The sequence below is a fragment of the Lolium rigidum genome, chromosome 2 (assembly GCF_022539505.1).
Source record: "Lolium rigidum isolate FL_2022 chromosome 2, APGP_CSIRO_Lrig_0.1, whole genome shotgun sequence".
Classification (NCBI taxonomy): domain Eukaryota; kingdom Viridiplantae; phylum Streptophyta; class Magnoliopsida; order Poales; family Poaceae; genus Lolium; species Lolium rigidum.
In genome coordinates this window covers 288,928,396-288,942,896 of record NC_061509.1, presented here as the reverse complement: position 1 = coordinate 288,942,896, position 14,501 = coordinate 288,928,396, and the positions used below count along the sequence as shown (strand labels likewise).

Sequence of the window (14,501 nt, the reverse complement as noted above, 5' to 3'; positions counted from 1 at the left end):
AAGTGTCAAATGTTTTGCATACAACTCTTAATTCATACAAAATTCACAATTTCAAGATACAAAGTAGTCTTCATCCGGTTCCTCCTTTGCTCCCTCATCTCTACCCACCAGGCTCGCTTGCATCGGGGTCTTCTTCCAGTTCCTACTATGATGAAAATGGAAGAAAGTGAGACCAACAAGTCCGATGCACAAGAGAAATGGAATAAATGCCTCATACATTGTTGGTCAACACAAATATTAACATTCAGGGACGGCGTAAGTGAGACCAAGTTCGATGCACAAGAGATTGATATTTGTGCTATCTTACCAGGCTCACTTACGCCACCCCCGAGTGTACGGTGACCAAACATTTTAATCATCGGCATTTTGAAAATACCAAAGCAAATGGAATGAAAAAATGGAATAAGTGCCTCATACATTGTTGGTCAACACAAATATTAACATTCAGGGATGGTGTAAGTGAGACCAAGTCCGATGCACAAGAGATTGATATTTGTGCTATCTTACCGAGCTCACTTACGCCACCCCCAAGTGTACGGTGACCAAACATTTTAATCATCGGCATTTTGAAAATACCAAAGCAAATGGAATGACAAAATGGAATAAGTGCCTCATACATTGTTGGTCAACACAAATACTATGGTCAGAAACCATAGTTGCAATATACACCGCAGTATACTTTGTAGAAGGCCCCCTTTGCCCGGCCGCCGTTCCGTGAACGGGTCCTTGACGACAGAACAACGCCGATCTGCCTCTCCGGCGCAGAACCACGGCAGTCCCAGCCGCCTCCCTTGCGGCCACAAGGGAGGCGGCTTGGACTGGCGTGGTTCTGCACCAGAGAGGCAGGTCGGCGTTGTTGTCTCGTCAAGGACTCGTTCACGGAACGACGGCCGGGGAAAGGAGGGCCCGTCTACAAAGTATATTGCGGCGTATAGGTGACCAAACATTCTAATCATCGGCACTAAAATGGAAGAAAGAGCCAAGTGGTATCTCAACTAGATATCATATGCCTCATACTTTGTTGGTAGAAAGAAATATTAACATTCCGGGATGGGGTCAGTGAGGCCAGGTAGGATGCACAAGAGATTGATATTTGTGCCATCGCACCAGGCTCAGTGGCCCCACCCCAGAGTGTACAAGTGACCAAACAATTTAATCATCAGCACTAAAATGGAAGAAAGGCCAATGCAATTTAGAAGTAGCTAGCTAGTATGAACTAAATGGAATGCCTCATACTTTGTTGGTCGAAACAAATATTAACATCCAGGGATGGAGTAAGTGAGGCCAGGTAGGATGCACAAAATATTGATACGTGTGCCATCACACCAGGCTCACTTGCTCCACCCCGAGTGTACGAGTGATCGACCAACCATCTAATCATCGGCAAGTACAAAAACACCAACAAACCAGCAACCATGGTGACATAAGTCAAGATGCTCAAACACACATAGCATGCATGGAGCAGATGCTCCAAAGGGATTATTCATCACTTGGTATATAGACCAAGTGATGTCTGCAAAGAGAGGCCAATCAAGAACCGATAAATCCAGATAAGTGATAGATATGCCTAAACAAGCAACAACACATATCATATCCCGACTAACCGGATGAGACAAGTCTTGGTAGCCAACTGAATCACCTAGCACCACCTAGCCTTTTAAAACCATCGAAATAGTCTTTTTTCTTCAAAGGATACCACGGTGGCATTCATTTACATGATCCCCTACTGTGGATATCTCTATTTTCATCAAAGCCAACAAGAAATAGAAATTTATCATTACTCGGTTGAGTTCAAAACAAAGTCTGAGGGTACCATAAGGGATTACTCATCACTTGGTAGTAACCAAGCGATGCTTGGCAAGAGAGAGGCCAAGCCCGAGCTAGTCAATCCAGTAGAGATGGATATGCATAAGTAAGCAAGAACACATAGCCTATCCAAGTTAACCGAGATAAAACCAACCTTGACGACCAACTTAATAACCTAGCATCACCTAGTCTTTTAGACCATCAGAAACTTCCCATTTTCTTCAAAGGATACCACAGTGGCATTCATTTACATGATTCCCTACTGTGAATATCTCTATTTTCACCAAAATGAACCAATTATCCAACTATGAGATGCAACCAGTGGCACTAGCAAGAGCTAATGAGGTCACAACACAGCATAAGCAATCCACACCAGTAAACAAGTCCTCATCTCCTTATACAGGTTCAAACTTTGGATTTGTTTCCAACAAAGGTTGGAAAACAAATCAAATCCATTTAGTACCAAGCATAGCACCAATTAATCAAGCAATATAGCAGCATCAGTAACAAGCATAGCACCAATTAATCAAGAAATATAGCAGACATCGGTAACAAGCATAGCACCAATTAATCAACTATAGCTCCATCGAGTAACAAGCATAGCACCAATTAATCAAGCAATAGCAGCATGACCTGCACATGACACTTCACTAAAGCCAAAGATTCGAGTAAAGCACTTAATCAAGGCTTTCATGCAAGTGCTTGACGAGCAACAACCGCAAGCTATGGGATCATAATTCAATCCATGTGCACATACCAGATAAATGGCATCAATTAACAGCAACTTCTCCCCCTCTCTGTAATTAGCACAACAGCATTTCATCGAGCACAATAGCAGCACAAAATCACAGCAGCATTTCATCGAGCACAACAGCAGCACAAATCACAGCAGCATTTCATCGAGCACTTTGTGCTCGCGCGGGAGAGGAAGAGGGAGGGGAAGGGAGGGAGCTCACCGACGACGACGATAGTTGTGGAGGAGCTCACCGACGACGACGGCAGGGGTGGAGGTCGCGGCGGCTCCACCACCTTGACGCGGCGGCGGGTCCTCCACCTTGACGCCGCGCCGGCCCCTCCTCCTCCACGCCGCAGCGGCTTGTGCTGCTGGTGGCGGGGATGGGTGGAGCGTGGTGGCATGCGGCCGTCGCGGAGGAAGGCGGCGACGGCGACGGCAGCGCTCGCCATGGAAGGCGGCGGCGCGGGGAGAGGGGAGAGGGGAGAGAGGTATACGGGCGAGGGAGGGGTACGGCCATGATATAGGACACGTTATTTCTGTGGCGCACCGAGGCCAGTGCGCCACAGAACACGTTATTTCTGTGGCGCACCGAGGCCAGTGCGCCACAGAATACGTTATTTCTGTGGCGCACCAAGGGCAGTGCGCTGTAGAAAAAGTGAAACCAATGATTGGGCGTGACAGGGTGTGGGCCCCACCAAGTTTTTGTGGCGCAGTGTTCCACAGTGCGCCACAAAATTAAGCTATTTCTGTGGCGCACCGCTCCTGGTGCGCCACAAAATAAAATTCTGTGGCGCATTCTTAGGGGTGCGCCACAAAACTAAGCTCCGCCTATAAGGGTTTTCCTACTAGTGGAGTCATAAAAGAATTTCCTTCTTTGCTGAGCTGAAAAGGTTGGAGGCAAGTACTTGGAAACAATAAAGTTAGCATAATCAGCATACCAAGGGCTATCTCGCGAGCTCACCTTTATTACAGCCAATTGTTCATTTGGAAAACTATCATTAACAGGAACAGGATCATAAGCAATATTTTCCAATCTAGACAAGTTATCAGCAACAGGATTATCAGCACCTTTCCTATCTACAATATGCAAATCAAATTCTTGTAGCAGAAGCACCCATCTAATAAGCTTTGGCTTAGCATCTTTCTTTTGCATAAGGTATCTGATTGCAGCATGATCAGTATGAATTGTAACTTTTGAATCAACAATATAGGATCTAAACTTGTCACAAGCAAAGACTGCAGCTAACAATTCTTTTTTAGTAGTAGCATAATTTCTTTGAGCAGCATCAAGAGTTTTACTAGCATAATGAATAACATTCAATTTTTTATCTACTCGTTGTCCAAGAACAGCGCCTACAGCAAAATCACTAGCATCGCACATAATTTCAAATGGTAAGTTCCAATCGGGAGGTTCAACTATAGGAGCGAGTTGTTAAGGCTTTCTTTAGAGTTTCAAAAGCTTCCTTACAATCATCATCAAAAACAAAAGGTACATCTTTTTGAAGAAGATTAGTAAGAGGTTTTGAAATCTTGGAAAAGTCTTTAATAAACCTCCTATAAAACCCAGCATGACCAAGAACACTACGAATACCTTTAACATCCCTAGGATAGGGCATCTTCTCAATTGCTTCAACTTTAGCTCTATCAACTTCAATACCTCTCTCGAAAATTTTATGTCCCAATACAATTCCTTCATTAACCATAAAGTGGCATTTCTCCCAATTAAGAACAAGGTTAGTTTCTTCACATCTCTGCAAAACTTTATCAAGGTTCCGCAAGCAATTATCAAAAGAATTCTCATAGACAGAAAAATCATCCATGAATACCTCTACAATATTCTCGCAAAAGCCATGAAAGATAGCAGACATGCATCTTTGAAAAGTAGCAGGAGCATTACATAAACCAAAAGGCATGCGTCTATAAGCATAAGTTCCATAAGGACAAGTGAAAGTGGTTTTCTCTTGATCCTTAGTTTTAACAGCAATTTGTGAAAACCCAGAATAACCATCAAGAAAGCAAAAAATGAGTATTTTTAGATAACCTTTCTAACATTTGATCAATAAAAGGCAAAGGGTAATGATCTTTCTTAGTAACCTTATTAACTTTTCGATAATCAATGCACATTCTATACCCTACAACTACTCTTTGAGGGATGAGCTCATCATTATCATTAGGTACAACAGTCATTCCTCCTTTCTTAGGAACACAATGCACAGGACTAACCCATCTACTATCGGCAATAGGATATATAATACCAGCTTCTAGAAGTTTTAATACCTCATTTCTTACCACATCCTTCATCTTAGGAATTAGACGACGCTGATGTTCAACAACAGGCTTTGCATCATCTTCCATATTAATGGCATGTTGGCAAATAGAGGGAGAAATCCCCTTCAAGTCATCAAGAGTATAGCCAATAGCTCCTCGGTGTTTCTTCAGTATTTCCAATAACCTTTCTTCTTCAAACTCTGAAAGCTTAGAACTAATAATAACAGGATATATTTTCTTATCATCAATATGAGCATATTTAAGATTATCAGGCAGTGGTTTTAAATCAAAGACATGATCTTCCTTTGGTGGTGGTGTTGTACCCAGATCTTCTACCGGTAAATCATGCTTAAGAATAGGTTGACGAAGGAAAATTTCATCAAGCTCATTTCTTTCTTCCCTAAAAACTTCACTCTCACTATTCTCCAAATGTTGCTGCAAAGGATTATTAGGAGCAAGAGCAATAGATGCACACTGTTCAACTCTAAAATCATTATTAGGCGTCAGCTTTATAAGGAGTTTTGGCAAATTTAAAGAAATTAAACTCATAAGATTCACCAGCAAATTTAGCCACAATTTTCTCTTTCTTGCAATCTATAACAGCTCCACAAGTATTTAGAAAAGGTCTACCAAAAATGATAGGACAAGCAGTTTCGATGAGGGATTCACTGTAAATGCTCACAGACAAGTATCTATAACAGCTCGATAAGTAAGAGTGTCGAACCCAACGAGGAGCAGAAGGTGTTGACAAGCAGTTTCGATGAGGGATTCACTGTAAATGCTCACAGACAAGTATTCAGGGGGTTTTGATATAGCAGATGAATAAAGTACGAGTAAGTAAAGTGCGAGAGTAACAATTGCAGCGGGTGGCCCAATCCTTTTTAGCACAAAGGACAAGCCGGTTTGTTTACTTATAATGACCAAACGTTCTTGAGGACACACGGGAATTTAGTCTAGTGCTTTCGCTACATATAGCTAATTAATCTTCATTGTTTTGATAAGTGTTGTGTGGGTGAACCTATGCTAATGCACCGCCCTTCCTAGGACTAATACATACTTGTGATTATACCCCTTGCAAGCATCCGCAACTACAAGAAAGTAATTAAGATAAATCTAACCACAGCCTTAAACTACGAGATCCTCGCTATCCCTCCTGCATCGATATACCAACGGGGGCTTAGGTTTCTGTCACTCTGGCAACCCCGCAATTGGCAAACGAATACAAGATGTATTCTCCTAGGCCCATAAAGGTGAAGTATCATGTAGTCGACGTTCACATGACACCACTAGAAGAATAACACCACAACTTAAATATCATAACATTGAATATTACTCAACCATAATTCACTACTAACATTTAGACTTCACCCATGTCCTCAAGAACTAAACGAACTACTCACGAGACATCATATGGAACATGATCAGAGGTGATATGATGATGAATAACAATCTGAACATAAACCTTGGTTCAATGGTTTCACTCAATAGCATCAATAACAAGTAGAAATCAATACCGGAGAGTTTCCCCTATCAAACAATCAAGATCCAACCCAAATTGTTACAGCGGTGACGATGTGCAGCGGTGGAGACGCGGTGATGATGATGGAGATGATGGTGATGGTGATGGAGATGATGTCCAGCTCGATGTCGGTGACGATGGCGTCAATTTTCCCCTCCGGGAGGGAATTTCCCCGGCAGATTTCAGCCTGCCGGAGAGCTTTTTTCTCTCTGGTGTTCTCCGCCCCGCAGAGGCGGCTGTGACTCTTCGCGACTATCCCTGGAGCTTAGGTTTTCGGGACGAAGATGTACGCGAAGGAGAGGAGGCCAGAGGGGGCTGTGGGCCCCCTCCTCACAGGGCGGCGCGGCCAGGGCAGGGCCCGCGCCGGCCTATGAGGTGGGCCCATGGCGGCCCTCCTCGGCTCCTCCTTCTGGCTCCCTTCGTCTTCTGGAAAAATAGGATTTTCCGTATAATTTCTGTCAATTGTTGATCTTCCGAAATATTGCCTTCTGACGACGCTTTTTCCAGCAGAATCCTGACTCCGGTGCGCGATCCTCCAATAATCATGAAACATGCAAAATAGATGAAATAACATAAGTATCATCTCCAAATATGAAATATATCAATGAATAACAGCAAATTATGATATAAAATAGTGATGCAAAATGGACGTATCAGGCCCCACTTCGTATCTCCTTCGGTCTTCTGGAAAGCTCCGTGGAAAATAAGACCCTGGGCTTTTGTTTCGTCCAATTCCGAGAATATTTCCTGTGTAGGATTTCTGAAACCAAAAACAGCAGAAAACAGGAACTGGCGCTTCGGCATCTTGTTAATAGGTTAGTGCCGGAAAATGCATATAAATGATATAAAGTGTGTATAAAACATGTGAGTATTGTCATAAAACTAACATGGAACATAAGAAATGATAGATACATTTGAAACGTATCAAGTGCGAGTCGTGATATCTTTCCCGCGGTTACATCTTATCGATAAGCCGTCTCCGCAGTTATGGACGACTTGGAGCTGTATGACTCGACCATAGACAACTTACACCCGTTATCTCATTAATAATAACTTGCATAGTAAGTTAGCACAAACTCAACAATAAATGGTTAAAACTTGTCCACCATGTGAGTGTCCTTGCAAGTACTTCCTTTGCGAAGGGAGGAACGCATCGGCTGGGTTATGATTGCAGAGTATTGAACTTCTAGTTATGCGCTCTCTTATCTATTCTAGCACCTGTAAGTTGTGAGTGTCTCTATATGATTTTAGTGCTTGTGGGCTGCTGCTTAACCGTACCATTTTTCCTATGACGTCCTCTTGCGTCCTATAAGTCCCCTGCGTGCCTCAAGTACAAAGGATGACTGGTTGATGACTTGTTAAGTACGAAACTCGTACTTATTGCTGCTTTGGGACATAATCGGACATGTATGAAGATCGATATGAAGAAAACGACGCTAGCGAGGTTACCCTTCCGGCTTGGCCTGGGCAGGATTATGGACGCCGCTTGGTTATCTTCATGACTCTTAGTTCCATTTGTATTCTTATTCATACTCGGATGTATTTGGCATTACGTATGATTTGGATCTTTGTATTGTATCTTTTTGTATTCTTGGCTCGTTGGAGTCATTGTTTTAATACAAGTCCTCTTGTGGACTCTGTCGTGACTTGTTGTAATGATTACTACTTGTGATTGATTCCACCTGCGTCGCGTGCATGCTTTGGCGTGTACGAGGCGCTTGGTGGTGCATCTCCTAAAACTGATATTGTAAGGATTTTGGTGGGAACGCTTGGATTCGCATAGTACCGGTTTTGGGGCGTCACAGTGATCTTGTTCATGTGGGCTCTAGTCATAGGTTAGTTTGGAAAATTGAGCATGTACTTTTTCAGCCATTTTCATAATTAACATCTCAATTATCTCTTGATTTAAGTGCCCATAATATATTTCAAGTATAGCTTGTGTGTCATAAAACTTGGAAGATCATTATCCGGACCAGAGTTCAAATTCCATTAATTAAATGTACAGCTAGACAATTGTTTTTGGATACAACAAGGTTCAAAACTTTGCTTCGTAGAAAAGCTTTATTAAAAACAACACTATAAATTATCAAACAAAATCACCGGGTCCACCATAGTATATATGGAGACCATCATCATTGTGTCCATAGCCATCTGTAGTATATTTTGAAAAATTGGTACCGCCTGGGTGTGCACTATTAACATTAGGGGAAACAAGCTTATTAGTCTTATCTACAATTTGGATATTCTTCATAAATGATGCTTTTCCAAAGCCTTCTGAAGCAAAATGACCACTACCCATTTGTGGAGAGTCCATCGATGCTGTTGGACCTTGAACAAATCCACCCCATAATGCAAATTCACCCTTTTCTTTCATGTATTGAAAGAGCGAATTCGGCCAATATCCGATTGGTGTATTTTTATTCACCATAAGCCACCCACCAATTTTTAGTCTTTGGATCCTACAAAAATAATGGTCGCATGGTAAATGCTTGCTTAAAATTTAAAGGAATATGCAATCAATTATGTGTGATATCATACTTATACCTATAAGTTGTATAAAAGATGATGAATGTAAAGCGGGAGACATATTTTCATACTTACTATTGTATAACCGATAATGAATGCAAAGAGGGAGACATGTTATTTCTCTTATCATTGTATCATCAAATATTTTTAATTATCAAAGGTTCTATCATGTTTTTTCTATCTAATAGTTTGTGCATTGATACGTTCAGTTTAAATTGTGGTTTCGAACTTATCGATTTTGAATCAAAAGATAACTAGTGTATTTGATATAATAAAAGACATAAAGTTAACAATAAAAATTTAACATAAGAATACCTTAAAGATTAGAACATCTATTTCATATTGTGGTCCGTTATAGATAGAAATCGGTTGTATTCTTCCTCCGAGACCAACACTTTGGCTAACTTGCACGAAAGCATGGCAATCATGATCCACGCAAGTCGTGATTGGTGGGCCGTGATCCTTTACCTAATGTATACAATGTCAATAAGATATTATGAGATTATAAATCCTTTCTAGTTCATAACAGAATGAGCATCCAAATAAATATTTATTGTTTACCCAATAAACATGAAACCTAGCATAACTGTCACCACTGTAGCTTGGATATACCCAAGATCCAGCACCTATCCCATCTCGACGACCCAGTTCTGTTCCCTCGTGAATCTGTATGGTTGCTCCGCTGATATCCTTACTATTTGTCTTCACCATTGGCTCATAAACATTTATTTTAGCTCGGGTTCCATATAGCTCATCCCGATATTCAATTCCTGCTACCTACATGACAAAATAATTGCTTATTTTCAGTGGAAAATACTAAAACCTACTCATAATACTAGAAACAATTTGACAACATATGAAAAATATATTTGATGAATATCAGTTTATGTTGTATACTAAGGTCAATATGGACCAAGAACTTACACAAAATGTATGTGGAACTTATTAGAATGAATAAATTTTTATTTTCCATCCGCAGTACTGTCAACAACAGTGTGAAAGTGTAAAAGGAGTTGTAAGATTCAAGTTTAAAAAATTCATTGTGTAATATACTTCTGGCATCTTTGACCTAATTTTTCATCTCGAGGATGAATTCCATGGGATATTATTCTATAATGTAGTTGGGAGTCAGCTATGGTCTACAGCTGTTGCGCATGCAACAACACCTCACAAGAATTTATATTTTCATAATCTACCTAGATTACTAGACCACTACAAAACTATATTGAAAAATAAAATACTTACCTCTTGTTGTACATCCTTGCTAATCACTTCATCAATGGTTTTTTCAGCCATGTGGTACCTTCTATTATTACGCAATATTGGAATTGTTCCTGTAGGGCACTCGATGATAGGCAACTGTACTTGTGGCACAGCATTCTTCGATGGAAAATCCGTGTATGATCTTAGTGGGAGAGAACTTGGTTCCATCTATTGAGGAACCATACTTATTCATCACATAATCAAATATATATTTCTAATACATAATCAATCATATATATAGCACATGTGATTTTTTTACATTTGTATTGTTTGACAAGATGTTGTTAGTTCCTCATGTAGTGCAAAATTAATGTCTACATAGCATCCGAAAAAGAATTTATGAACAATATAAGTGTGAAATCTATTTTAATTTTTTATTTGATTGTTTATCTACCTATGTGTTAATACAGTAGTTTAGAACTCATCGTTCGTTGGACATTATAAACATAAATATTGACAATGAATTTACTCACAAAATGAAACTATCCATTTCTTCATGATAATTACTTACCTGGATTTTGTGGTCTTTCAGCAATGGGTGGTCAAAGGCTGGTTGTACATTCACACCAATGCAATCGTATACATCTCCACCTTCAACCTACATTGATGTTTCCTCAGATTCATAATCTCAAAATATTAGGATAAATATACATAAAAAGTTAGAGGAATACATACACATACCGCAGTAGTCTTATTAACTTGATAACTCGTGAGGACCCAGCTAGTATTTTCCCCTTGTTTGATAGATTTAACTCCCCATCCTCCAATGGCTTGAATAAAAAATGCCAAGAGAATGGTCATTCTAATCGGTAGTTTTTCTTTCATGGTGGAAATATGGAATGCTCAATTTCTAGTGTGCATATCTAGGACCATATTTATAAGGTTACGGACTTGTAGTCATCGAGGAAGGGCTATAAATTGCATTGATGTGTGATTGATCTTGAAGATATCGCATTTATTGCATAAGATACGATAATATACCATTTATTAATTTTCTTTTTTGGATAAGATCTTGACATACTAATGCGGAAAGTAATTTGAATTATTTAATACACTGGAAAATCTATACCAAATTATTACTAATAGAGGACCATTTCCTACGGTAAATCGTTTAGACTGCCCCTGGAGTTGGAGAAAATTATCCCACTGCCACTGGTAAATGAAAAAAAAAAAGTTTCATATCAGGCCAAGATCAAAGTGACATGTGCCACACAACGAACTAACCCTCAATCTTAACTACCCATCGCCAACATGAAATTGCTAGCAATAGCTCCAGCATAAGGAGATTTAGATTCATAATGGGAAACAACATATGAGAATATGTCCTAGCAACTTTTACACCTAAATTATAGGACCAGTGCAAGCAGTAGTATTTTTCCTAGCTAGGAATCCTCTAACTAAGAACAAAGCATAATATCTGAGCCTAGGATGTTGGATATGAGAAAGGTTTCCTCTACGGATGTCCAAAGGCTCATCTGCACTTATACTCCTCCAGAATTCCCGGAGGAGTTGGTTAGAATCACTTGGGATTTCTTCCCAACTCTCAACATTTGGGACATCAATAGCTTTGCAAAATTCCTCTAAGGACATGACAAACCTTTGTTGCTTCATAACAAATTTAACATCAAATGTGCTAGGGATGCCTTACCTTTCTTCCCTAACTTTTCCTTGGTGTGTGCAAACCTGAAGATTGTGAGGAACTCGTGACTTATCTCCGCATAAGTCTTGTACGAACGGCTTGCGAATCCACTCAACATAGTCCTCTCCAGGAAGAAGGTGAAATATTCATCTATGCGCAGCTCACTTAGCATGCTTTCCACCTTGTGGTGTGGACATGCAAAGAATCCTCCTTGTAAATCATGTCGTCCTTAGATTGTTGCTCATCATCCAAGTTAATGGAATACTTGGAACTTCTTATTTATATCAACCCATGGAATAGTCCTATTCCTTTATCCATTGCGGTGTCATCACCTCTGTCCTCTAGTTGCTTCACCTGTGCGAGGAACTGAGCTGAAACACCGCGGAGCATCCTCATCGAGCTCGTCTTCCCGATGACTGGAGCTATCGATTCCGGCGACTCGAACCACCTCCCACCTCGCCATCAAGCCATGCGTGCTCCTTGTGAGTCTCTGGATCTCCCGGTGTTCTCGCCTTGCTCCATTGTGTGCTGTAGCGTCGCGACACCCTATGCCTATTCCCGCCGCCGCTTTTCTTCATCATCGGCCTAGCTCCAGTGGCCATAAATTGGCGGTGAAACTAGCACTAGGTTCCCCTAACCGTCCCTGTTGAAGACAACACACGCGCGCGTCCACGGGAGCACTCCACCGTCGGCGTCGTCCTCAACCGCCACCGGCGGTGAGCTTGAGCACCACGTCCCCAATTTTCACTCGGTCAAGCCCACGTGGCACCTCACATGTCCATTGGCCCACTAGTCAGTGTCTAGTGTTAGAACAATCCTGCGTATTAAAAAGTAGTTTCTGTTTAAACTCAAATTCCAGTTCTAGAAAACTGCTGAAACTTTTCAAATTCATATCTAATCTATTATATAATTAAAACAACAAACAACTAACGGTCTAGATTAGCTAGAAATAATCAAAGCAAAAAAGAACGGCATAGATTAAATTCGGCACGTCAGGCCTATGTCGATCTCAACCTGTGCATATCCAGTCCTTCACCCGCACGTTATATACACTTTCCTTATCCCTCACGTCTACAAAGCAAAAAAAATCTCCACGGCTTTAGCAATATCTCAACAACAAACAACTCTCCCTTTGAATTCGATCCTTAGCTCGATCAAATCTCGTCTTTCTCACCTGGATACATGCATCTGCAGCAGCGAAATAGATCAGCACGCAGATATGCATCTACATCTGAGCACCTACATACACAGCTCCACACGCCTAAGAAGAAGCCATGCATCCCGCACACGCCCGGCGGAGGCGAAGCGACGGCACAACGGCCATCCGTACAGTACGAGCCCAAGCTGCTTGAACGGTTGACTAACCCAAGACTCCACATCAACAAAACCATATACGACATGCCGGTATCGCACCAGTGGATCAAAAGAGGGATAGCATCTTCAACCTTTAGTAATATCCTCTCCAATATGTGCTTTGTTAGCTTTGATCGTCGAGTGAATCTTCAAAGGGAAGCGTGCCATGTAACGGCACAGTACTGTCTCCGATGAGTTTCGACTGACAGCAGCAAGGCCTCTGAGAATATAAAAAGGTCTACCATGAGCCAGCCGTGGCGATAAGCGGCGGCGGGCCGGCGCCGCAAGCCAATCGTCGAGTGAATCTGCAAAGAGCTGTGTGTCATGTAACGACACAGTATAGTCTCCGATGAGTTCCGAGCGACGATAACAAGACGACAAGGTCAACCATGAGGAGGGCATGGCGATAAGGGACGGTGCGCTAGCGCCGAAAGGCCAAGTGGCTGTTAGGATCGATGGCGACTCAAGTTTGATGCCGTGCATGCATGTAGATTTTTGATGAAAAATATACGACTGCATATAATTTTCCCTCCCGAATGATGGTTCTTAAATTTCAGGCATGAGTTCACATCACACTTTGCTTTCTCTCTGCAGTCTGGCTACCACGATTTCGTAGGGTCGGTGAAGTTGGAGGCTTGGAGCCCAACGGCTCAAATTACATGCTCAGTCGGTAAGTACCTGATTGTCATGTAGTTCATGGGAGTTGAGATATGCTTGAATCAAACGGGTGATTATTTGGAGTTGAGACAACATATGGATGAATTCGATGTAGAGGCAAATGTCAATCAATTGGCCAGTGTCCATCTGAAATTCTGAACAGTGCACACCACCGACATCATGCGATGCAAAATTAGCCACAATGCGTTTTCCCGTGTCTTTTGATTATTTTTCTTCGGTCTTGAAGATGAAATTCCATGGAGAGTATGCGAGCTACACTGAGAAAAAAAAACTGAAGTAGCCCAGGTATATTCTAATCATCTAGCTAGATATACTCCTGACACTGAATCAGTAGCGTGTGTAAGGTATGCATTGCATTGGTCGAGAAGAATAAGTCGGTACGGGTATTTATGAATAATTTTTTGCCGGAAATTATGAATATAAGGAGTACTTAAGTAATCTTATGTGGCCAAGGATGCAACCAAAAACAAAACAGGCTGCTATAGGCATAAATCAAACTGATAAAAAGTTGCAACTAGATATGACAAATAATTAGATGGTTGGGCGAATAGATGATAGGATCAACATTAAAGTCTCCACATAGTGCAGCTTGGCAACGATTTGAATGTTTATCAATGTGTACCATATGTTGTGCCGACACTAAAACTCAACAACAAAGCCTTTTCCCAAATAGGTTGGGGTAGGATATATATGAAATCTAACATAAATGAAAA

General features: G+C 41.2%; 1 pseudogene; it reads right to left on the bottom strand.

Moving 5' to 3' along the window:
* Positions 1–8,415: 8,415 nt before the first annotated feature.
* On the bottom strand, positions 8,416–10,943 carry LOC124689128 (annotated as a pseudogene).
* Between the last annotated feature and the right edge of the window lie 3,558 nt (positions 10,944–14,501).